Genomic DNA, 23,276 nt, shown 5'->3' with positions numbered 1-23,276 from the left:
ATCAAGCTAGGCAACAAGCGGTCCGACAATTCATGAACTGTCGTATGAAGGCTGGAACTCCCGTTAGAGATCATATGATGCTGATCATTAGCTATCTAAACGAAATGGAGATCCTTGGATCTGAGATTGATGGGGAGACTAAAATAGATATGATCTTGGAAACTCTCCCCGAAACCTTTGATACCTTCAAGTTGAATTATTCCATGAACAAGCTAGAGTACACTGTTACCGAGCTCATGAAGGAACACTACTACAAATGTTGGAATATACAAGCCACTTTCTACAACGCTTAACATAAGCGTTGTAGAAACTAGGGATTCTACAACGCTTCACATAAGCGTTGTAGAAACATAGTGTTTCTACAACGCTTATGGCTAAGCGTTGTAGAATCTCGGTGTTTCTACAACGCTTACAGCTAAGCGTTGTAGAAACTTAGTTATTCTACAACGCTTTTGTTAAGCGTTGTAGAAGTACATAAATTTTAGATTTTCCACAACGTTTACACTATCCGTTGTAGAATCCTCGCCGCGGCACCACGTGATTTATGCCTCGGCGAGAACTTTCTACAACGCATGGTAAAAGCGTTGTAGAAGGATGCGCCTCGCCGCGGCACAATTTCAACGTCGCCGCGGCGAAACGTTCTACAACGCTTGTTAAAAGCGTTGTAGAATCTATTCGCCGCGGCGATAAATATTTCTCGCCGCGGCGACATAATTTCGCCGCGGCTAGAAATATCCTTTGCCGCGGCGAGGTAGATACCGTGGCCAAGCAGTTTTTTTAGAAACTGTCTCGCCGCGGCGAGTGAGGATCCTCGCCGCGGCGAGACTTTCCTACAACGGTTATAATATCCGTTGTAGGAACACCTCGCCGCGGCAAAGACATATTTTCGCCGCGGCGAGGGTTTTTAGGTTTTCACTATAAAAGGCCGTTTTCAGTTTTTTTCTCATTTTTTCCAATACACACACACGAGACAACCATTTTCGGCCGCATCTCTCCAGTTTTTTTCTTTCAAAATCCCTCGCCACATCCTCGCCGCCCCAAAATCTCGCCGTCGCTTTGTCCTCGCCGCCATCTCTCTCTCGCCTTGTCCTCGCCGTCACTTTTCTCTCGCCGAGTCCTCGCCGTGCTTCCTCTCGCGCCTCTCTCTCTCTCTCTTGCCGCCTCATTGTAAGGTATGATTTGAAAAGTTTTTTAAGGTGTATATTGATTTAATTTCGTGTTGTTGATATGGATTTCTTGTTGTTTACCCGAATTGCATATAGTTTGATTTTTTGAATTCACAAATTTAGGGTTTTGTTTGATTTTCTCTTTTTAGAGCAAGAAATTAGGGTTTAGGTTAGTGGAATTTGAATGAGTGAATTTAGGTTAGTGGAATTTGAATGAGAATTTGAGTTAAATTGAAATGTCCGGATTGTGTTTGACATATTGTTACATAGGTTAGTGGTTAAAATGGTTATGTATATTAATGTTGAGATTGAATTGTTTATGAATTTGTGATTGATCGAATTGTTCATGAATTTGTGATTGGTCGAATTGTTTATGAATTATTTGTGATTGTTGGAATTGTTTTAATTTGTCATGTTTAAATGTATATTCTTGGAATTGTTATATAATTTGTTATATGTTAATTGTAGAATTGTTTATGATTATGTTTTGTAGGAGCTTGAAAATGCCTCGAACTAAAAACACGGCCTCCAAGGCTCCGAGCTCTTCCAGAGGTCAGAGTAAAGTAAAAAGCAAGCGACCTCGTCAACAGTCTCCCGAAGAGGAATACAACACGAGTATCTTTACTAGCAAGGTCGCGGAGGAACGCTACGACAAAATCTTGCCGCGTAACATTATCCATGAGAGAGGATTCAATGTAAGCAATACGTCGGATATAGGAAAGCAAATCCGCAATAGCATAGTTGGTCATGATTGAGGGAGGTATTGTGCTGTACCCGAGTTCGATTCGAACGTCAACTTCGTGTACGAATTCTACGCAAACTTGCCGGACTCCCAAGCTGATGTTGTGACGGTCTGTGGGAAACCGGTCGATATGAGTATCGAAGCTATCAACGATCTTCTTGGGACCCCAGATGTGCCTTTCGAGAACGAGGGCTATCGAGAATGGCTAAGAAGTTGCAGCCATGAGGAGATGTCGCGGGTCTTGTGCATTCCGGGAGAGGATTGGGTCACTGAAAAAGGAAAAAGGGTACTCAAGCGTGACCAACTCACCAGGATCGCTAAAGCGTGGATTTACTTTGTTTGCGCTCGTCTCTATCCAATCAAGCACTTCACCACTCTCGACGAGGATCGTATCCAGGTGTTGTTCTGCATTGTTAAAGGCCTTTCCATTAACGTCGGTCGATTCATCTATAATTGGATGAAGAAACTCGACTATACTAATGAACGACACGGTTTGCCATATCCGGCGATCATTACCGGCCTTTGTACAAATGCGGGGGTACCACGCTCGAAAAGGGATACGATACACAGTTCAATGGGGCCTATTACGGATTCCATTATTGAGCGGTACAAGATTAGGGAGGATCCACAAGCGGAGGAAGAAGGAAGAAGCGGAGGAAGAGGGTGAAGAGGGGGAAGCGGAGCCCTTATTGCGCTTACCAACGCCTCCGGTAATCGACCCCGCCACCATCGACTACATTGCTCATTGCTCCAACTATCTCGTCGGCGGGTTCCAACACACGCAACAGTACATGCACCAACAAGCGGAGTATGGCGCCTCTCACATCAATCAGTTGAACGATCTCTACTCTCGGTGGGACATCAACCAAGAGAATCAGGTGTTATTTCCTCCATATCCTCAGTACTCCGACTATCCGTACGCACCACCACAGTGGCCACCGCATATGGCACCTCCTCAATATCCGGCGAACCCACCACCACCACCACCGAATGACGAGTAAATTTCAAGAACCAACAACACCAACTCTTCCATATAAATTTCAAACTCTTTTTAAATTTAAGTTTCAGTTTAAGACTCGCTTGGTTTGTTTATGTTTATGACTAGATTACTGTGTTTTATTTGTGTGTTTGAGACTATTCAGTCTTTGTTTGAGACTCGTTTGGTGTGTTTTATTTCATATGTGTTTGAAACTTGATGTTATATGTTTAAGACTAGTTTGGTTTGTTTTATTTATTGTAGAAATTTTAATTGAATGATCATTTTTAGTTGGAGAACAGGTTAAATATTGGAAAAAAGTGAATGAGTAGGTGGTAGAGTGCTTTTTCGCCGCGGCTAGGTACCTTTCTCGCCGCGGCGTGACTATTCTCGCCGCGGCACAGTATATTACCCGCCGCACCGAGTGCTCTACGCCGCGGCTAAAATATTACTTCGCCGCGGCGAGATTTTGATTTTTTAATACCGAGAGTCTGTGTTTTTTAAGAACTTGTCTCGCCGCGGCGAGTTGATATTCCCGCCGCGGCGTAATGACCTCGCCGCGGCATGGAATATACGTTGCCGCGGCGAGGTTTCTACAACGCTTTTTTAAGTGTTGTAGAAGGGTCCTCGCCGCGGCAGGATTTGTATTTCGCCGCGGTGAGAGTTTGATTTTTTTATACCGAGAGTCTGTGTTTTTTAAGAACTTGTCTCGCCGCGGCGAGTTGATATTCCCGCCGCGGCGTACTGACCTCGCCGCGGCATGGAATATACGTTGCCGCGGCGAGGTTTCTACAACGCTTTTTAAGCGTTGTAGAAGGGTCCTCGCCGCGGCAGGATTTGTATTTCGCCGCGGCGAGAGTTTGATTTTTTTATACCGAGAGTCTGTGTTTTTTAAGAACTTGTCTCGCCGCGGCGAGTTGATATTCCCGCCGCGGCGTACTTACCTCGCTGCGGCATGGAATGTACGTTGCCGCGGCGAGGTTTCTACAACGCTTTTTTAAGCGTTGTAGAAGGGTCCTCGCCGCGGCAGGATTTGTATTTCGCCGCGGCGAGAGTTTGATTTTTTTATACCGAGAGTCTGTGTTTTTTAAGAACTTGTCTCGCCGCGGCGAGTTGATATTCCCGCCGCGGCGTTCTGACCTCGCCGCGGCGAGGTTTCTACAACGCTTTTTTAAGCGTTGTAGAAGGGTCCTCGCCGCGACAGGATTTGTCTGTCGCCGCAGCGTGATAATCCTGCCACGGCGAGAGTTGGAGAAATGTAATTTTAATGTAAATGACATTGTATAGAGAAATTTTGAATGAAAAATAACGTTGTCCACAGGAGAATAACATAAAATCCAAAATGAAAATACATTATCTAAATGTTTAATATCAAACAAAAATAGGATCTATATCCTTACGAAGTAGATGTGACACATCGTCATCATTAAAATCATCCACCTCTTGATCAATTGGCGGTAATCCTGATGTGAACGGAGGAATGCTAGACATGTCTTCGTCTTCTTCTTCGTTACCGTTTCTCGCTTTCATATGAACCACTAACGATAACTCAGGATTTGCTGGATCCGAAACATAAAACACTTGACTTGCTTGCGAAGCCAAAATAAATGAATCATTCTCGTAGCCAATCCGTCTAAAGTCGACAATTGTAACTCCTTCATTATCAACTTTAACGTGATTATTGTCTGCCCATTTGCACTTGAATAATGCGACTCGCAACCCACAATAATCAAGTTCCCAAATATCTTCAATGTATCCGTAATACTTCATAAAAGCATGTTTTGAATTCTTATCTTTTGCCGACGAAACATGTAAAGCTTCATCAAACAATGTAACACCACTATTTTGTACGGGATGCTTGTTGACTCGTTCCCTTGTGTAAAATGTAAAACCATTAACAGACCAAGCAGTGTACCTTGTAACCATTGAGGACGGCCCGCCAGATAGTTTACTCAACGTAGATGAATGTCCTGCCTCTATAAATATGCATTTTCCAAGCCAGTTTTGAAACAAACGGTTGTGCTCTTCTTGCAACCATTTTTCATTTCTACCCTTCTTTGGATTATTCACTCTCAACTCATTCAAATGAATATCCACAAATGGCTTGACCTCGGAAACGTTGTGTAGCACATGGAGACTTGCTTGCTCCCATTCTTTTCGATTGACGATCGAATAAGTACCTATAATGAAACAAATACTTAAAAATAATGTTCATATATAATTTAAATAAACAAATAAAGTGTTAAAAAATACCTTTAGATAGAGCTTTTGAATCAAAATTGGTATTCTTGGGTAACCCAATTTCGTCTGTATTAGCTAAATACTCTGAACAAAACTCAACCGACTCTTCTGCTATGTAATTTTCAACTATGCTTCCTTCCGGCCTATTGTAGTTCTTCACGTAGCTTTTCAACACTTTCATATAACGTTCGATTGGATACATCCACCGTAAAAACACGGGCCCTCCTAATTTCACATCACGTACCAAGTGGACGGTTAAGTGGATCATTATGTCGAAAAACCAAGGTGGAAAGATCTTTTCGAGCAAGCACAGAGTTTTCACCAATTCTGACTGCATTAAATCCAATCGAGTTGGATCGATGACCTTCGAGCAAATCGAGTTAAAGAATACACATATCTTTGATATTGCAAACCTCACATCTTTTGGCACAATTCCTCGCAAAGCAAGAGGCAACATTTGTTGTAGCAGCACATGACAGTCATGCGTCTTCATTCCAGTAAGTCTCAAATCTTTCAAAGACACGAACCTCTTATAGTTTGACGAATGACCTTCGGGGACTTTAATAGAAGCAAACCAGTTACACAATTTCTTTTTCTCCTTTCGATCTAGAGTGTACTTTGCCGGTGGTAATTTTGTTTTTTTCCCACCCTCCTCCTCGGGATGCAAAATGCTTCTTATATTCATCTCTTTGAGATCCAATCGAGATTGTATTCCGTCTTTCGATTTATTTGGATCATCAAGAAGTGTACCAATAAGCGATTCGCAAACATTTTTCTCGATGTGCATAACATCCAGACAATGCCGGACGTAGTGTGTCTTCCAATAAGGAAGGTCGTAGAAAATCGATTTCTTCTTCCAAGGATTCTCTTTGAACGATTCTTTAGTACTAGCACTCCGCTTTCTTTTCCCAAGCACTTCATTGACGTTTTTAACCATCTCATAGACATCTTCACCAGACAAAATTCTAGGAGGGGGTCGTTCTTCTGAATTTCCATCAAACGCTTGTTTCAATCTTCTATACGAGTGATCTCTTGGTAAGAATCTTCTATGACCCAGAAAAACAGTTTTCTTACCATGCTTCAAACGGATGGAAGATGCGTCTTTCATGCAAATCGGACAACCAATCGAGCATTTCACAGAGTATCCTGACAAGTTTCCATAGGCCGGAAAATCGTTAATAGTCCACATTAACATTGCCCTTAAGTTGAACGAATCTCCACGGTAAGCGTCTTTAACTTCCATCCCTTTCTCCCATAACATCTTCAAATCATCGACCAACGGTGCCAAATAGACATCAATATCATTTCCTGGTTGATTCGGTCCTGAAATAAAAAACGTTAACATCAAGAACTTTCTCTTCATACATAGCTTTGGAGGGAGATTGTAGTTCACAAGTATAACCGGCCAAACACTGTATTTACTGCTCATCATGCTGAACGGGTTCATTCCATCAGAAGCTAGACCAAGGCGCAAATTTCGAGTATCAACACTGAAATCCTTATACTCTAAATCGAATGATTTCCACTGTGCAGCATCAGTAGGATGTCTCAACATACCATCATCGATACGCTTTTCGGAGTGCCAAACCATGTTCTTCGCGTGTTTGACACTATTAAACATTCGACGAAAGCGCGGCATGGGAGGAATGTACCATAACGACTGAAATATATTTAACGAAAATCAGTAATAAATAATGAATATGAGCTACATGTATTTCCTAATCAAGTGATGAAAATGTACGTACCTTAACTGGAACTCCTTTAACCCCGTTACATGGAATTTTACCCTTCTCTCACCGTGACTCTTTGCACGTCGGACATTCATCTAGATCTTCATACCCGTGTCTATATAAAACACAATCATTTGGGCACGCATGGAATTTCTCGTACTTCATGCCTAATGTACCCAAAGTCTTCTTTGCTTCATACATACTTAAAGGTACTTTATTGTCTTTCGGAAATGCTTCTTTCAGTGTTTCCAACAATAGAGTAAAACTAGTGTTAGTCCAACCCCCCGACGCCTTCAAATGAAATAATGTAACTAAAAATGACAACTTCGAATAGCTTGTACACCCTTCATATAATGGTGTCTACGCATCATTCATCATGGACTCAAACAATTTCGGTCGCTCAACAAAATCGTCCTCCAAATCATTAATCATTCCGCACATATCATCTTCAACATCATCCTCATTTGCCGTAGAACGAAAAACCTCACCATGGTAGAACCATCTTTGATACGAGGTCATTATTCCATATGCAAACAAATGGGTCCGAACGACATCAATCGAAAAATGTCTATGATTTCCACATTTAGTACAAGGACAACAAATAGATTTCAAATCTACCATGTTCTCTCTAGCAAAATCACAAAACTCATCTACACCTTTCCGATATATCTCATTCAATCTATTCTCCCACATCCACTTTCTCATATTCATAGAAAAACCCTAATTATACAAAAAATTGCCAATTCTAATTAGTAAACAATCAAGAGAACAACAACAATTAGAACAAGTTAATTAAAGAAGAACTTACAAGATTTGAATGTGTAGATGAGACTAGTAAACGATGACGCTCTAGAATGAGGTTATGAGAATTTTTTCGAGTGAGGTTATGAGAGAGTTCAAAGTGAAAAAGACCAGAAATGAGAATTTATATCACCAGTCTCGTGTCACTCGCCGCGGAGAAATTTCGACTTCGCCGCGGCGAGACATTCTACAACGCTTCACGTAAGCGTTGTAGAATGTCCTCGCCGCGGCAAAAATATGCGTTCGCCGCGGCGAGGTACAAATCCCGCCGCGGCAGGAGTCCTGCGCCGCGGCGGGAACACGTCGTCGCCGCGGCGAAAATCTTACCGAGAGCACCATGTTCCAGACATATAGTCTCACCGCGGCATCATACATTTTCGCCGCGGCGGGAATTCTCTTTCGCCGCGGCGAGGCTTCTACAACGCTTTTTTAAGCGTTGTAGAAAGGTGTCGCCGCGGCGGAAATTGTATACTGCCGCGGCGAGGACATCTAGGGTTACCTCGCCGCGGCGATGGCACATTTTCGCCGCGGCGAGACGTTTCTGGGTAACTCTCGCCGCAGCGAGAATTTGGTGTCGCCGCGGCGAGGCTCCTACAACGCTTATTATAAGCATTGTAGAATCATCTCGCCGCGGCGAAAAATACACTTCGCCGCGGCGAGCTCCTACAACGCTTAGAATAAGCGCTAAGCGTTGTAGGAGCGTCTTAAAATCTGAAAATTTCAAATTTTTTTAACTACCCGCCCATTTCATATCTATACTTAGCGTTTTTTTTTTCAATTTTCCCTCATTTCTCATTCCTTTCATTTCTTCTCATCTCTCTCTCCACTACTCCTCTCTCTCGTCCCTCTCTCTTTCTCCGCCACTCTCTTGCCGCCCCGCCCCTCTCTCCCCACCACTCTCTCTCTCTCCGTCCCTCACCTCGCTGAGCCCCCGTGCCCTCGCCCCGCGCGCTCTCTCCCTCTCTCCGACCCTCACCTCACTCATATCTCTCGGCGCCCCCGCCCCCTCCTTCACCTCGCCGTGCGTACACGCCGCCCTCCGGCCCTCACCTCGCTCGCGCCCACCCTCGCCGCGCTCGCGCCCACCCTCGCCGCGCGCCTTCACCTCGCCGCCTTCGGCCATTACCTCTCCGGCCCTCATCTCACCACCTTCTCTTCGCCGCCCTTGTGCTCGTCCAACTCCGGGTAATGTTTTTGAACATTTTTACATGGACTTATTTAGTGTGAATTCGATATTGATTTGAAATTCGGAGATATTGTATTGGATTTGAGTTTATTGAATTGAAGTTTGATATTGATTTGATTTGGGAAATATATTTGATATTAGATTGAATTGGGATTGAAATTGTGTTTTTGTTTAGAATCGGATTGGATTTGAGTTTATATTGTGATTGGAGTTGAGTTTATATTGGATTTTTGTTACATTTGAGTTGAAATTTTGATTACATTTGAGTTGAAAATTGAAATTATGTTTTGAATTTTGTTTATTAGATTCAATGTCGTCCACTACTACTACTTCTAGCGGTAATGGTAAAAGAAAAATTAGAAGACAACTAGCGCTTAACTCCGATGAACAATGAAAACGAAGAAACACTCTTATGGGTCGGGTTAATAAGGCTAAAACACTTGGTAAAAAAATCTCGGTACAATTTGATGATAAAGGGCAACCAATCGGTAAAGAGGGTGATGAGTTGTCGAGTTACTTTGGCGTGTTAGCAAGAGAACACGTTCCACTTTCGATGCGTGATTGGAGATGTAAAGACAACGCCCAAATTAAAGAACGGATTTGGAACGAAATGCAAGAAGGATTTACGATTCCTATCGAACAAAAACACGATTGCCTTATGAGAGTCGGAGAAGCCGCAAGGTTATTTCGTCATGAGATATACAACGATCTACTCAAAGACATAATCAACAAACCAATCGCCTTAAAGAGACCGGCTTGTATTTTGAAATACTATACAAGTATCACCGAAGAAGATTGGATAGCATTTGTTGAGTATAGACGAACCGAAATGTTCAAACAAACATCGGAACATGGGAAATCAAATATCGGAAAAAGTGTGTACAAATCTCGAACGGACCGAAATGGATATCGAAAGCTTGATCAAGAAAAGGTTAGATTCATTTTTTTCTTTTAGTTATTTCAAATGTTGCAATTATTTTTTAATTTATTATATAATTACTTCTTACTAGCATGACGAAACGGGGGAATGGCCTACGAAAGAGGAACTTTGGATTGACTCGCGAATGAAAGACGTAGATAACTACAAGGATGAGAAAGACAAATTGATGGGAGAAAAAAATCGTAAGTTCTTTACCTTTGTTATAACAATTAACCTCGTAATTTTATTTTCAAATAATTTTATGTGTAGAAAACGTTATCACAACAAGCATCGCAAGGGACATGGTTGCCGGAATCGGGAAAGAGTGTTTTGCAAGAAGCTTTGGGAACGTCCCGAGTTTGCGGTCAATCCAAACACACGTCGCGTTTTAAGTACTTTGTTCCTCCAACGCCCAACGAAGAAGTAATGAAGATGCATCGGGAAATGAGCGAGTTAAAGTCTTTGGTGATGAAGGCATTCGGTGGAAATGGTAGCATTAATGTCGAGTCGCCTAGTGTCGAGCAAGTGGAAGAGAATCTCAACGCGAAGGTTGTTGATGATAAAGAGATGGCAAATATTGAAGAACACGTCAATGAAGCGGTCTCTTTAGGTATGTTTAATTTTTTTTATCTATTTATTAAAGATAAATGTTTTGGTATTAAGTTATTGATAAAATTCTTGATTCACTTAGAACACGACGATGTTGATGATCGTCCGAAGATCGATCCTATCATTATTGATGATCGTCCGAAGATCGATCCTATTGTTGTGGAAAAACCCAATAGTGTTCGTGCTAGTTGCTCTTTGAATCCAACCACACCGGTGACACCGAGTTCGGATGAAAGCGTCGAGTGTCTTCTTTTCATTGATGACACCGAGTTCGGAGGCACAATTCATGTTGCAAATGGGCGAGCGTACATGAATGGAGGCGTAGTTCATTTCTCACCTTTGGAGGAAGGAAATTTACGCGTGGCCGTTTTGGGGGTTTTGATTAAAAAAGCAAAATTGCCAATTCCCACCGAAGAAGCTCAAACCGTTGAAGATGCTATAGGCGGGTTTGTCTCGTGGCCGAAGAGACTGATGGAAATGGACTCGGGAATAGAGAGTCGCGGTCCGGTTGTCAAACAACTCTCAAAGCTCGGTTTTGAGAGTGAAGCTAGCATCGATGATGCTAAGAAGATTCCGTACAAGGTGATTAATCCCAAGTATCGATTGCTCGCTCAACATGCCAACAAAGTAATGTTACCGGAAGGAGATGTGATTATGGTCAATGTTAGTCCAAGTCTAACGGCTATCCCGATTCCGGTGTCATTTGAAGACATTTCCGATTTTTTGCAATACTTGGAAATTGGCGCGGGGAGCATAACGGTTTATATGGAGTAAGAGTTTTCTTTATATGCGTTTTTTAATATCAATATTCAATATTTAGTGTTTTGATCAACTAAATATTTGTTTGTCATAGCTATCTACGCTCGAGGCTAGAAAAGGCGAAGAAGACTCGAAATTATTGTTTTATAAATCCGAGCTTAAGTTCGTATATCGAAAATGACGACGAGGAGGCTTATTTGTCAAAACGAGTCAAGGACGTTGGAGACGTGGTACGAGATTGCAAATTTGGTGAATTAGTTTTGATGCCGTATAACAAAGGTGCGCATTGGATGCTCGTTGTCCTCGACCTTTGGAGAAATAGCGCTATGTTCTTTGACCCGTTGAGAAATAAAATCCCAATCGATTTAAATCGATTGATAAAAAGGTAATATTCTGATTTCTTAAATAATTTTCATTATAAATTGTTCTAGACGTTTTTTCTCTTATAATCTCCGTGTTATATAGGGTTCTTGTTGATTTCAAGCTCGAGCATCAAAACGCCCATAGTAACGGGCAATCAACGTACATCAAGGCTTGGGATGCTCCGAGACAAACGGGAAACACGGAATGCGGGTATTTTGTCATTTCTTATATGCGTGATATAGTCGTAGGAGGTGTAGGAAAATTAGAAAATAAGAAATCCTATACAAAAGAGGATTTAGAGAGAGTTAGGGAAGAATGGGTAAGTTATGTACAAACATTTATTAACTGTGATGATTAGCTAGTTTTTTTTATTGAATTATGGATTGGTTGTAGATGTATATATTATTTTGAATGTTTTGAAGATGAGGATATTTGAAGATGAATGTATATATTAGATATTTTTTGTATTGAAGATTATTTTCAGGTGCTAGTACCGTGTAAAAACAGATTTTGGATTGAAAATAAATGATTCTCGCCGCGGCGAACTATACTTCTCGCCGCGGCAAGTAATTCGAGCCGCGGCGGGAAATATTATTCGCCGCGGCGAGACAAGATACCGAGAGCAGGCAAATTAGAAATCTTAGTCTCGCCGCGGCGAGATTTTTTCTTCACCGCGGCGAGTTTTAAAAAAAAAATTCATCGCCTTCCTACAACGCATAATAATCCGTTGTAGAATAATCTCGCCGCGGCTAAGATTTGACGTCGCCGCGGCGAATTTCTCGCCGCGGCGAAGTGTAATATTCACCGCGGCGAGTTGATTCTACAACGCTTCAATATCCGTTGTAGAATGTTCTCACCGCGGCTCGGAACGTACCTTGCCGCGGCAAATAACTCGCCGCGGCGACGTATATTTCTCGCCGCGGCGACGTGCTTCTACAACGGATTGAAGATCCGTTGTGGAATATGTCGCCGCGGCGAGAAATATACTTCGCCGTGGCGAGATGTTTGAAAATATTTAAAAATTACACAATGGATTCAAACCGTTGTAGAAGCTTCTACAACGCTTAAGAATCCGTTGTAGAAGCTTAGTTTCTACAACGGATAATTAAGCGTTGTAGAAAGCTGTTGGATTCTACAACGGATTTTTAAGCGTTGTAGAAGCTTCTACAACGCAGGATTCGACAACGCTTAAGAAGCGTTGTAGAATCATTCTACAACTGTTTTTAAGCATTGTATAATCCTATTTTTGTAGTAGTGGAACTTCAAACCGCTGAGGCACTCACTAAGAAAAAGAGGGCTCAAGGAGAAGTACATGCTACTGCCTCCACCTCTAGATCTAAGAAGAGACCTCGCAATGCCGAGAAGAAGAACCAACCTAAGGTTCAAACGAAGAAGAAGGCGCCAAAGGCTCCGAAGGTGGAAAAGTCTAAAGACAAGTGCCACCACTGCAATGAGCCTAGTCACTGGCGTAGGAACTGTCCTGCCTACCTCAAAACCAAAGTAAAAGGTATTGTACTTATTACTGAAGCTTGTTTAGTAGCTGATAATGTATCATCGTGGATTATTGACTCCGCTGCTACTAACCATATTTTCTGCTCCTTAACTGGTTTTAGGAAAAGCAAAAGCTTAGAGGATGGCGACTTCTGCTTCAAGTGGGGTGATGGGAGCGTGGTGTCTGCGAAGGCTGTGGGATCCGTGACGTTATCTTTTGAAGATCGCACTTTAAATTTGAATAATGTTTATTATGTTCCTTCCTTTGGGAAAAACTTAATATCTGTTAATCAACTTTTAGAGCAAAATTATTATTTAAAGTTTATAAAGAATGGAATTCAAATTTATTTTTCTAATTCTTTTGTCACTGATGCATGTATGAAGAATGGTCTTTTTTACATCTATCCCACTCAACCTTCTCTTTTAGACACCGAAATAGATAATGTTCTAATTAGGGAGCCAAAGAGGATCAAACTTTCTGAATCCCCCGATCTAACAAAATCAACATACCTCTGACACTTGAGACTTGGTCATATCAGTCTAGATAGGATTAAGAGACTTGTGAGGGATGGTCCACTCCAAGACTCTGCAATAGGTTCACTACCTACTTGTGAATCCTGCATAGAAGGAAAAATGACTAAGCGACCTTTCTCCGATAAGTGTCGAAGAGCCACTGAGTTGCTGGAACTAGTACATTCTGATGTATGTGGTCCGCTCAACCAACAGGCACGTGGAGGATACGAATACTTCGTTACCTTCACCGATGATTACTCACGATATGGGTTTGTCTATTTGCTCAAACACAAATCCGAGACCTTTAACATATTTAAGGTCTTTAGGGCTTTAGTGGAAAAGCAAACTGGCAAAGTGATCAAAACCCTTCGATCTGATCGAGTTGGTGAGTATATGTCTGGAGAGTTCGATGACTTTCTTAAAGAAGAAGGTATCGCTTCTCAGCTTACCGCACCTGGCACACCTCAACAAAACGGAGTGTCAGAGAGAAGAAACCGAACTCTTATGGAAATGGTTAGATCAATGATGAGTTACTCATCACTCCCTCTTTCCTTTTGGGGATATGCCCTCGAAACAGCCGCTTATATTCTGAACCAAGTTCCGTCCAAGACGGTTCCTGGTACTCCTTACGAACGATGGACTGGCCGTAAAGTGAACCCTGGCCGCATCAGAATTTGGGGTTGCCCTGCACACGTGCTAAGGCAAAAGACTAGCAAGTTCGCTAGTAGGTCAGAATTATACTTGTTTGTGGGATATCCAAAGGAAACCAAGGGTTTCATCTTCTATAGTCCCGAGGACGATAAGACTTTCGTTAGCACGAATGCTCGTTTCCTTGAGGAGGACTTTATGAAGGATGCAAAACCTAGAAGCAAAATTGTGCTTGAAGAAAAGTTGGGTGAGGAAGCTTCTACCTCATCTATAAGAACTGTTCTTACTCCAACTGAAACACAACCTAACTCATCAGAATCTCGTCAAGTAGTACTTCGACGTAGTGTGAGGGCTACTCAAAAGCATGACACGTACATGTCTTATGGAGACTCTCTTGTAGCCGTCTCTGACATGGATGATCCTGTTTCCTATAGCCAAGCGATGGCTTGTTCGGAATCAAACCTTTGGCTTGACGCCATGAAAGTTGAAATGCACTCGATGTATGTCAACAAAGTCTGAAAACTTGTAGACCTTCCTGAAGGGATTAAACCCGTAGGGTGTAAGTGGATATACAAGAAGAAAAGGGGTCCTGATGGGAACGTCGAGACGTTCAAAGCACGACTTGTGGCGAAGGGTTATACCCAACAAGAAGGGATTGACTATGAAGAAACCTTGTCGCCAGTCGCGATGCTTAAATCCATCCACATACTCCTATCCATAGCTGCAGCTCTCGACTATGAGATTTGGCAAATGGATGTCAAGACAGCCTTTCTGAATGGCAATCTTGACGAGCGCATTTACATGGCTCAACCAGACGGTTTCATGGAAGAAGGTCAAGAGACCAAGGTTTGTGAGTTGCTTAAGTCCATTTATGGATTAAAGCAAGCATCTAGGTCATGGAATATCAGATTCGATGAAACTGTGAAAAGCTTCGGCTTTGAACAGTCAATAGATGAGCCTTGTGTTTACAAGTTAATACACGACAGCAAAGTTGTGTTTCTGGTGCTATATGTCGATGATATACTACTCATTGGTAATGACGTGGTTAAGTTATCTGAGGTTAAGGTCTAGCTGGCAAAGCAATTCGATATGAAGGATCTAGGAGAAGCCGCGTACATTCTGGGGATCCAAATCTTTCGAGATAGGAAAAACCGGACCCTGTCGCTCTCTCAAGCATCTTATATTGATAAGGTAATGGATCGCTTCTTGATGCAAGACTCCAACTAGGCATGGAGTTTCACTCTCTAAGGACCAGTCTCCCAGGACTTCACAAGAGATTGAAGACATGAGGAAAATTCCTTACGCCTCAGCCGTAGGAAGCCTTATGTATGCTATGCTTTGCACTAGACCTGACATCTGTTTCGCCGTTGGCGTAGTTAGCCATTTCCAATCCAACCCTGGACCTGAGCATTGGATTGCTGTTAAGCATGTTCTTAAGTATCTTCGAAGAACTAGGAACTTGATGCTTACATACTCAGGTACTGACCTGACTATGACGGGATATACCGACTCCGATTTTCAAGCGGATAAGGATTCCAGAAAATCCACTTCGGGATCTGTGTTCATCCTTAATGGTGGAGCTGTTGTGTGGAGGAGTATTAAGCAATCTTGCATTGCTGACTCCACAATGGAAGCATAATATGTGGCTGCTTGTGAAGCATCCAAAGAGGCTGTATGGCATAGAAAATTCCTTAAGTATTTGGAAATTGTTCCAAACGTCGACGAGCCCATGACCCTTTATTGTGATAATAGTGGGGCTGTCGCTAACTCAAAGGAACCTCGAAGCCATAAGCGGTCTAAGCATATTGAGAGGAAATACCATTTGATTCGAGAGATCGTGCAGCGCGGAGACGTGGAAGTGAAGAAGATCTCAACGGTGGACAACCTAGCAGATCCATTCACAAAGGCCCTAGCGAACAAGGTCTTCGACCAACATCGAGAGGGATTAGGCATGAAAGACTACACACATCTGTTGGAATCGATCTAGGGTTTAAGAAAATAATTAACGCTTCGGTAAGCGGCGGAAATTTAAAAAATTTCATTTACAAGTAAAACCATTTTTACTAACCTAGACAAGGAGCAAGTACATGTAATTAAAAACTATTATGAGCTAAGAAGTTTACTAACCTTTCTTGAAGCTTGAACTTTGAGAAGCTTTTGGAAAGTTGCAACGCTCGTCTCCCCTCTCAGCATGTCTCTCTTTCTTTCCTCGGCACCTCGAGCAACCACGAAAGTTTCTATTATTAAATCACTCGAAATAAAGGAATTAGTGAGTGGGCACTTTAAACACTACGACTTAAGAACGAGTCTTGAAGTCGCAGAGCTAAACTCTAGGTCAAATGAGGACCTAGGTGCCAAAACAATAAAAACGAAATTGAATAGAGAGAGAGAGGAGATGGGCAACCAAGTCTAGAGAGAGAAGCTCTCAATCTCTAAATCTTTGGATGAATGAATTGTGAAGAAAAGGGGCTCCTATTTATAGGAGAGGTCTCACCTTCTATAAGGTAGTTTCCTCTTCTATAGAATATCACATATTCATGAGCCAATTACCTCTTTTCCCACTTGAGATGCTCGGCCAAGGATGCCTTCTAGAAGGCTTGGATTTGTTTCCATTTTTGTTCCTTGCCTTGCCTTGTCTCTCTCTTGGCCGATTACCCTAAAACATCCTCATGCAAATTTGTTTCCTCTTTTTCTTTTGGCAAGTATCTTGATACATTTATGCACAAAATATTCTCTCTATCTCTTGGGTAGTAGGCGCCCAACATGTCCTCTAGAAGGAGCTTCTAGAAGCTTCTTTATTTGTTCATGAGAACATGAAAAAGACCCATTAAGAATTTTCAATAAAATTCTTATGAAATGAAATTAATCCACATGGCCCAATAAGACTAGTATTGGACGAGTGATGCATGTCATCAAATGACCTTGTCAAAAAAAATTATTGACATTCATTTCATCATATGTCTCAAAAGACAAAAATACCCTTTTGACAATTTTCGTTCTTGTTTTGACTTAGCTTCCAGTTTAAATATTCCTACTCGATGTGATTCGTGACAGTGACCTCATGGACCCAAATGAACAAAGCTTGAGCTAAACACTTGGACTTAAAAGTTCACAAACCTTTTCCAAGTTTAGCTTAATGCCAACTGACTCCACTAAAGAGTTGACACTGAAAATCTCTCGGTTCAAATGAATTTATTTTCTTCTCAAGAATTCAACCTAATTATGATGAGCGGATCCACTGAATATTATCTATGTTTACCCTTCATGAATGTCATCAGCTAGTCGGGATTTACTAAATTACCATTTTACCCTTCGAGCTGTTATTTCCTCAACTCCTTTGTCGCTTGTGAATAAGTTAGAAACAATGTATTGACGAGGAGCTAACAAGTCACATTGTTTCACCCAAAAGAGTCAGGACTCAATTTGGACACTGGCCAGTTCATTTATTCACACTCCAAGGAACAAAGCATGAGGTGACATACATTGCATTTCGGCAATCTTGTACATGAATTCCATATCTATGAGAACTTCACAAAGTTACTCATGAAATTCTCACAACTTAGTACTTCACCAATAAGCCCTGTTCGGAATCACATAGTGAGTCCGCACTCTGACTTTCTCAAATGAGAATACGTAAGCTGTGAAATGGCATGTCTCATTTCAGGATTAAGGTAAGCATGATGCAATTCATACATAGTGACTTCGAGACATAAGAGGTTAAATGGTTTGTTCTGTTGTCAATGGTGCCCACAAGAAGAGTAGTAGTGTCTATTTATGTACATTTGATGTCATATAGTCTTACGAAGACTCTTGCTTGTAATTGCTTATTCATTAATAAAGTTGAAACGTTCATTCATTCTTTCTTTGTTTGAAGCTTTATGATAAAACCTTAGTCTTTTAGTCCATAAACAAACTTAACAACTTACGAAGAGACAAATGTAGATTTGCATGAACAAACTCTTCGTAGTTTGCTTAAAACGATATATTCGCAATCTTAGGGTCAAAGGACTATTGACCTCAGTATGATTGTTAGAAGAATCTATGATGTCTGGTTATGAGGCATTGAGAGTTGGGGACTCTATAGTTCTTCTAGGTATCTTCCGAAGGTACTGAATTGACCAGTGCACTTCTAGAGACAATATAAGAACAAACCATTTAACCTCTTATGTCTCGAAGTCACTATGTATGAATTGCATCATGCTTACCTTAATCCTGAAATGAGACATGCCATTTCACACCTTAGTATTCTCATTTGAGAAAGTCAAAGTTCGGACTCACTATGTGATTCCGAACAAGGCCTATTGGTGAGGTACTAAGTTGTGAGTCTGTCATGAGTAACTTTGTGAAGTTCTCATAGATATGGAATTCATGTACAAGATTGCTGAAATGCAATGTATGTCACCTCATGCTTTGTTCCTTGGAGTGTGAATAAATGAACTGGCCAGTGTCCAAATTGAGTCCTGACTCTTTTGGATGAAACAATGTGACTTGTTAGCTCCTCGTCAATACATTGTTTCTAACTTATTCACAAGCTACAAAGGAGTTGAGGAAATAACAGCTAGAAGGGTAAAATGGTAATTTAGTAAATCCCGACTAGCTGATGACATTCATGAAGGGTAAACATAGATAATATTCAGTGGATCCGCTCATCATAATTAGGTCGAATTCTTGAGTAGAAAACAAATTCATTTGAACCGAGAGATTTTCAGTGTCAGCTCTTTAGTGGAGTCAGTTGGCGTTAAGCTAAACTTGGAAAAGGTTTGTGAACTTTTGAGTCCAAGTGTTTAGCTCAAGCTTTGTTCATTTGGGTCCATGAGGTCACTGTCACGAATCACATCGATAGGAATAGTTAAACTGGAAGCTAAGTCAAAACAAGAAAGAAAATTGTCGAAAGGGTATTTTTGTCTTTTGAGACATAAGGATGAAATGGATGTCAATAAATTTTGACAAGTTCATTTGATGACTTAATGTCACTCGGCCATAATATGATTAACTGGGCCTTGTGAATTAATTTCATTTCATAAGAATTTTATTGAAAATTCTTAATGGGCCTTTTTCATGTTGTCATGAACAAATGGAAAAGCTTCTAGAAGCCTTTTCTAGAAGGCTATAGGCGCCCAACATACGCAAGAGATAGAGAGAATATTTTGTGCATAAATGTATTTAGATACTTGCCAAAATAAAAAGAGGAAACAAATTTGCATGTAGATGCACTAGGGTAATCGGCCATGTTGAGAGAAAAGGCAAGCCATGAACAAAATTGGAAACAAATCAAGGCTTCTAGAAGCCTTGTTTGGCCGAGTTTCTCAAGTGGGAAAGAGGCAATATTTGCTCATGAATATGTGATATTCTATAGAAGAGGAAACTACCTTATTGAAGGTAAAGCCTCTCCTATAAATAGGAGCCTCATTTCCTCACAATTCATTCATCCAAGTTTAAGAGATTTGAGAGACTCTCTCTCTAGAACTTGTGGCCGAAATCCTCTCTCTCTCTCTCTAGTTTATTTTCGATTTTTTCTTGTCTTGGCACCTAGGTCCTCACTCGACCTAGTGTTTAGCTCTGCGACTTCGAGACTCGTTCTTAAGTCGTAGTGTTTAAAAGTGCCCACTCACTGATTCCTTCTTTTCGAGTGATTTAGTGATAGAAACTTTCGTGGTTGCTCGAGGTGCCGAGGAAAGAAAGAGAGACGTGCTGCGAGGGGAGACGAGCGTTGCAAACTTTCCACAAGCTTCTTCAAAGTTCAAGCTTCAAGAAAGGTTAGTAAACTTCTAGCTCATATTGGTTTTTAATTACATGTACTTGCACTTGTCTAGGTTAGTAAAAACTGTTTTACTTGTAAATTTTTTTTTTGAAAATTCCGCCGCTTACCGAAGCGTTAATTATTTTCTTAAACCCTAGATCGATTCCAACATGTTCTTATCTTGTCTCTAGAAGTGCACTTGTCAATTCAGTACCTTCGGAAGATACCTAGAAGAACTATAGAGTCTCCAACTCTCAATGCCTTATAACCAGACATCATAGATTCTTTTAACAATCGTACTGAGGTCAATAGTCCTTTGACCCTAAGATTGCGAATATATCGTTTTAAGCAAACTACGAAGAGTTTGTTCATGCAAATCTACATTTGTCTCTTCGTAAGTTGTTAAGTTTGTTTATGGACTAAAAGACTAAGGTTTTATTATAAAGCTTCAAACAAAGAAAGAATGAATGAACGTTTCAACTTTATTATTCAATGAATAGGCAATTACAAGCAAGAGTCTTCATGAGACTTTATTACATCAAATGTACAGAATAAAGACTACAACTCTTCTTGTGGGCACCATTGACAACAACATCTTCTTTGAGTCAAGTGGGAGTTTGTTGTCAATGGTGCCCACAAGAAGAGTTGTAATTTTTATATTGTACATTTGATGTAATAAAGTCTCATGGAGACTCTTGCTTATAATTGCTTATTCATTAATAAAAAGTTGAAACGTTCATTCAATCTTCCTTGTTTTAAGCTTTATGATAAAACAATAGTCTTTAGTCCATAAACAAACTAAACAACTTACGAAGAGACAAATGTAGATTTGCATGAACAAACTCTTCGTAGTTTGCTTAAAACGATATATTCGCAATCTAAGGGTCAAAGGACTATTGACCTCAGTATGAATGTTAGAAGAATCTATGATGTCTGGTTATGAGGCATTGAGAGTTGGAGACTCTATAGTTCTTCTAGGTATCTTCCGAAGGTACTGAATTGATCAGTGCACTTCTAGAGACAAGATAAGAAAAAACCATTTAAACTCTTATGTCTCGAAGTCACTACGTATGAATTGCATCGTGCTTACCTTAATCCTGAAATGAGACATGTCATTTCACACCTTAGTATTCTCATTTGAGAAAGTCAGAATTCGGACTCACTATGTGATTCCGAACAAGACCTATTGGTGAAGTACTAAGTTGTGAGAATGTCATGAGTAACTTTGTGAAGTTCTCATAGATATGGAATTCATGTACAAGATTGCTGAAATGCAATGTATATCACCTCATGCTTTGTTCCTTGGAGTGTGAATAAATGAACTGGCAAGTGTCCAAATTGAGTCTTGACTCTTTTGGATGAAACAATGTTACTTGTTAGCTCCTCGTCAATACATTGTTTCTAACTTATTCACCAGCGACAAAGGAGTTGAGGAAATAACAGCTAGAAGGGTAAAATGGTAATTTTGTAAATCCCGACTAGCTGATGATATTCATGAAGAGTAAACATTGATAATATTCTATGAATCCGCTCATCATAATTAGGTTGAATTCTTGAGTAGAAAATAAATTCATTTGAACCGAGAGATTTTCAGTGTCAACTCTTTAGTGGAGTCAGTTGACATTAAGCTAAACTTGGAAAAGGTTTGTGAACTTTTGAGTCCAAGTATTTTAGCTAAAGCTTTGTTCATTTGGATCCATGAGGTCACTGTCATGAATCACATCAAATAGGAATAGTTAAACTGGAAGCTAAGTCAAAACAAGAACGAAAATTGTCAAAAGGGTATTTTTGTCTTTTGAGACATAGCATGAAATGAATGTCAATAAATTTTTTGACAAGGTCATTTGATGACTTGATAATACTCGGCCATGACTTGATCATTGGGCCTTGTGGATTAATTTCATTTCATAAGAGTTTTATTGAAAATTCTTAATGGGCCTTTTTCATGTGTCATGAACAAATGAAGAAGGTTCTAGAAGCCTTTTCTAGGTTGTTATGTGCGCCCAAATACCCAAGAGAAAGAGAGTTCCTTTTGTGCATTAATGTATGAAGATACTTGCCAAAAGAAAAAGAGGAAACAAATTTCCTATACAAGGTAATAGTAATTTCGGCCAAATGGGTCAAGAGAGAAGCAAATAAAAGAGGAAACAAATCCAAGGACTTGCTTGGCAAGTCTTGGCCGTGTGACTCTATGAAGGAAAAGGGAAATTGGCTCATGAATATGTGATATTCTATTGAAGAGGAAACTACCTTATTGAAGGTAAGACCTCTCCTATAAATAGGAGCCTCATTCCACACATTTCATTCATTCCAAGTTTTAGAGATTTGAGAGACTCTCTCTCTAGAACCTTGGCTGATCCTCTCTCTCTCTCTCTCTCTCTCTCTCTCTCTCTCTCTCTCTCTCTCTTCATTTTCGATTTCTTTGTTTTGGCACCTAGGTCCTCATTTGACCTAGTGTTTAACTCTGCGACTTCAAGACTCGTTCTTAAGTCGTAGTGTTTAAAAGTGCCCCCTCACTGATTCCTTTTATTTCGAGTGATTTAGTGATAGAAACTATCGTGGTTGCTCGAGGTGCCGAGGAAAGAAAGAGAGACGTGCTGCGAGGAGACGAGCGTTGCAACTTTCCAAAAGCTTCTCAAAGTTCAAGCTTCAAGAAAGGTTAGTAAACTTCTATGCTTATATTAAGTTTTTATTTATATGTACTTGCTCTTTGTCTAGGTTAGTAAAAACCGTTTTTACTTGTAAAAGAAAATTTTTAAAATTCCGCCGCTTACCGAAGCGTTAATTATTTTCTTGAACCCTAGATCGATTCCAACACGCCTTTCCTCTTTGCTTGCTGAGGCGGAGTGGCGGGCGTCCGATTTGCAAGACGAGTACGACATCGGGACCGAGGAGGCCCTTCGAGCCGGGGCGATCGAGTGTCGGGAGGCGACCGCAGCCGAGAACGAGACTCGGGGGTTACCTTCAACTTTTTCGACACTTTGTTTTCCCCTCTTGATGAGGGTGCGTCATTAGCAAAGTGGCTATTTCTATTTATATAACGCGTATGTTTAGCGCTTTTTCCTTTCTCAAGATTTTATTTTGTTTTAGCACACTTGCATTTAGCGCATATTTGTTGGATTCAGAGTGGTCGTTTTTTCATTCATGAGATATTTATTGCTTTTAAGTCGAATGCTATCTTGTTGCCGGTTGTCTGAGCGATTTTTCTCGTATGTGCCTTTTGTGTGAGCTGCTATAGCATGTGTCAAAGGACTTGTACCCTTGCCAATAGTTTTGACAAGTCTGTGTCCCTAGTCAGGATTCAATCTCCACTCGTTTAGCGTTATGACTCGTTATCATTTAGTGCTCGAGGTAGGAGGCGTTCGTGCCTAGTCAGGCATTGCTCAACTTTT

Source organism: Urtica dioica, chromosome 3, assembly GCF_054948205.1.
Source record: "Urtica dioica subsp. dioica isolate 48M chromosome 3, U.dioica_male_clone48M_v1_H2, whole genome shotgun sequence".
In the NCBI taxonomy this organism is placed as follows: domain Eukaryota; kingdom Viridiplantae; phylum Streptophyta; class Magnoliopsida; order Rosales; family Urticaceae; genus Urtica; species Urtica dioica.
Note: the sequence above shows the minus strand (reverse complement) of the source record.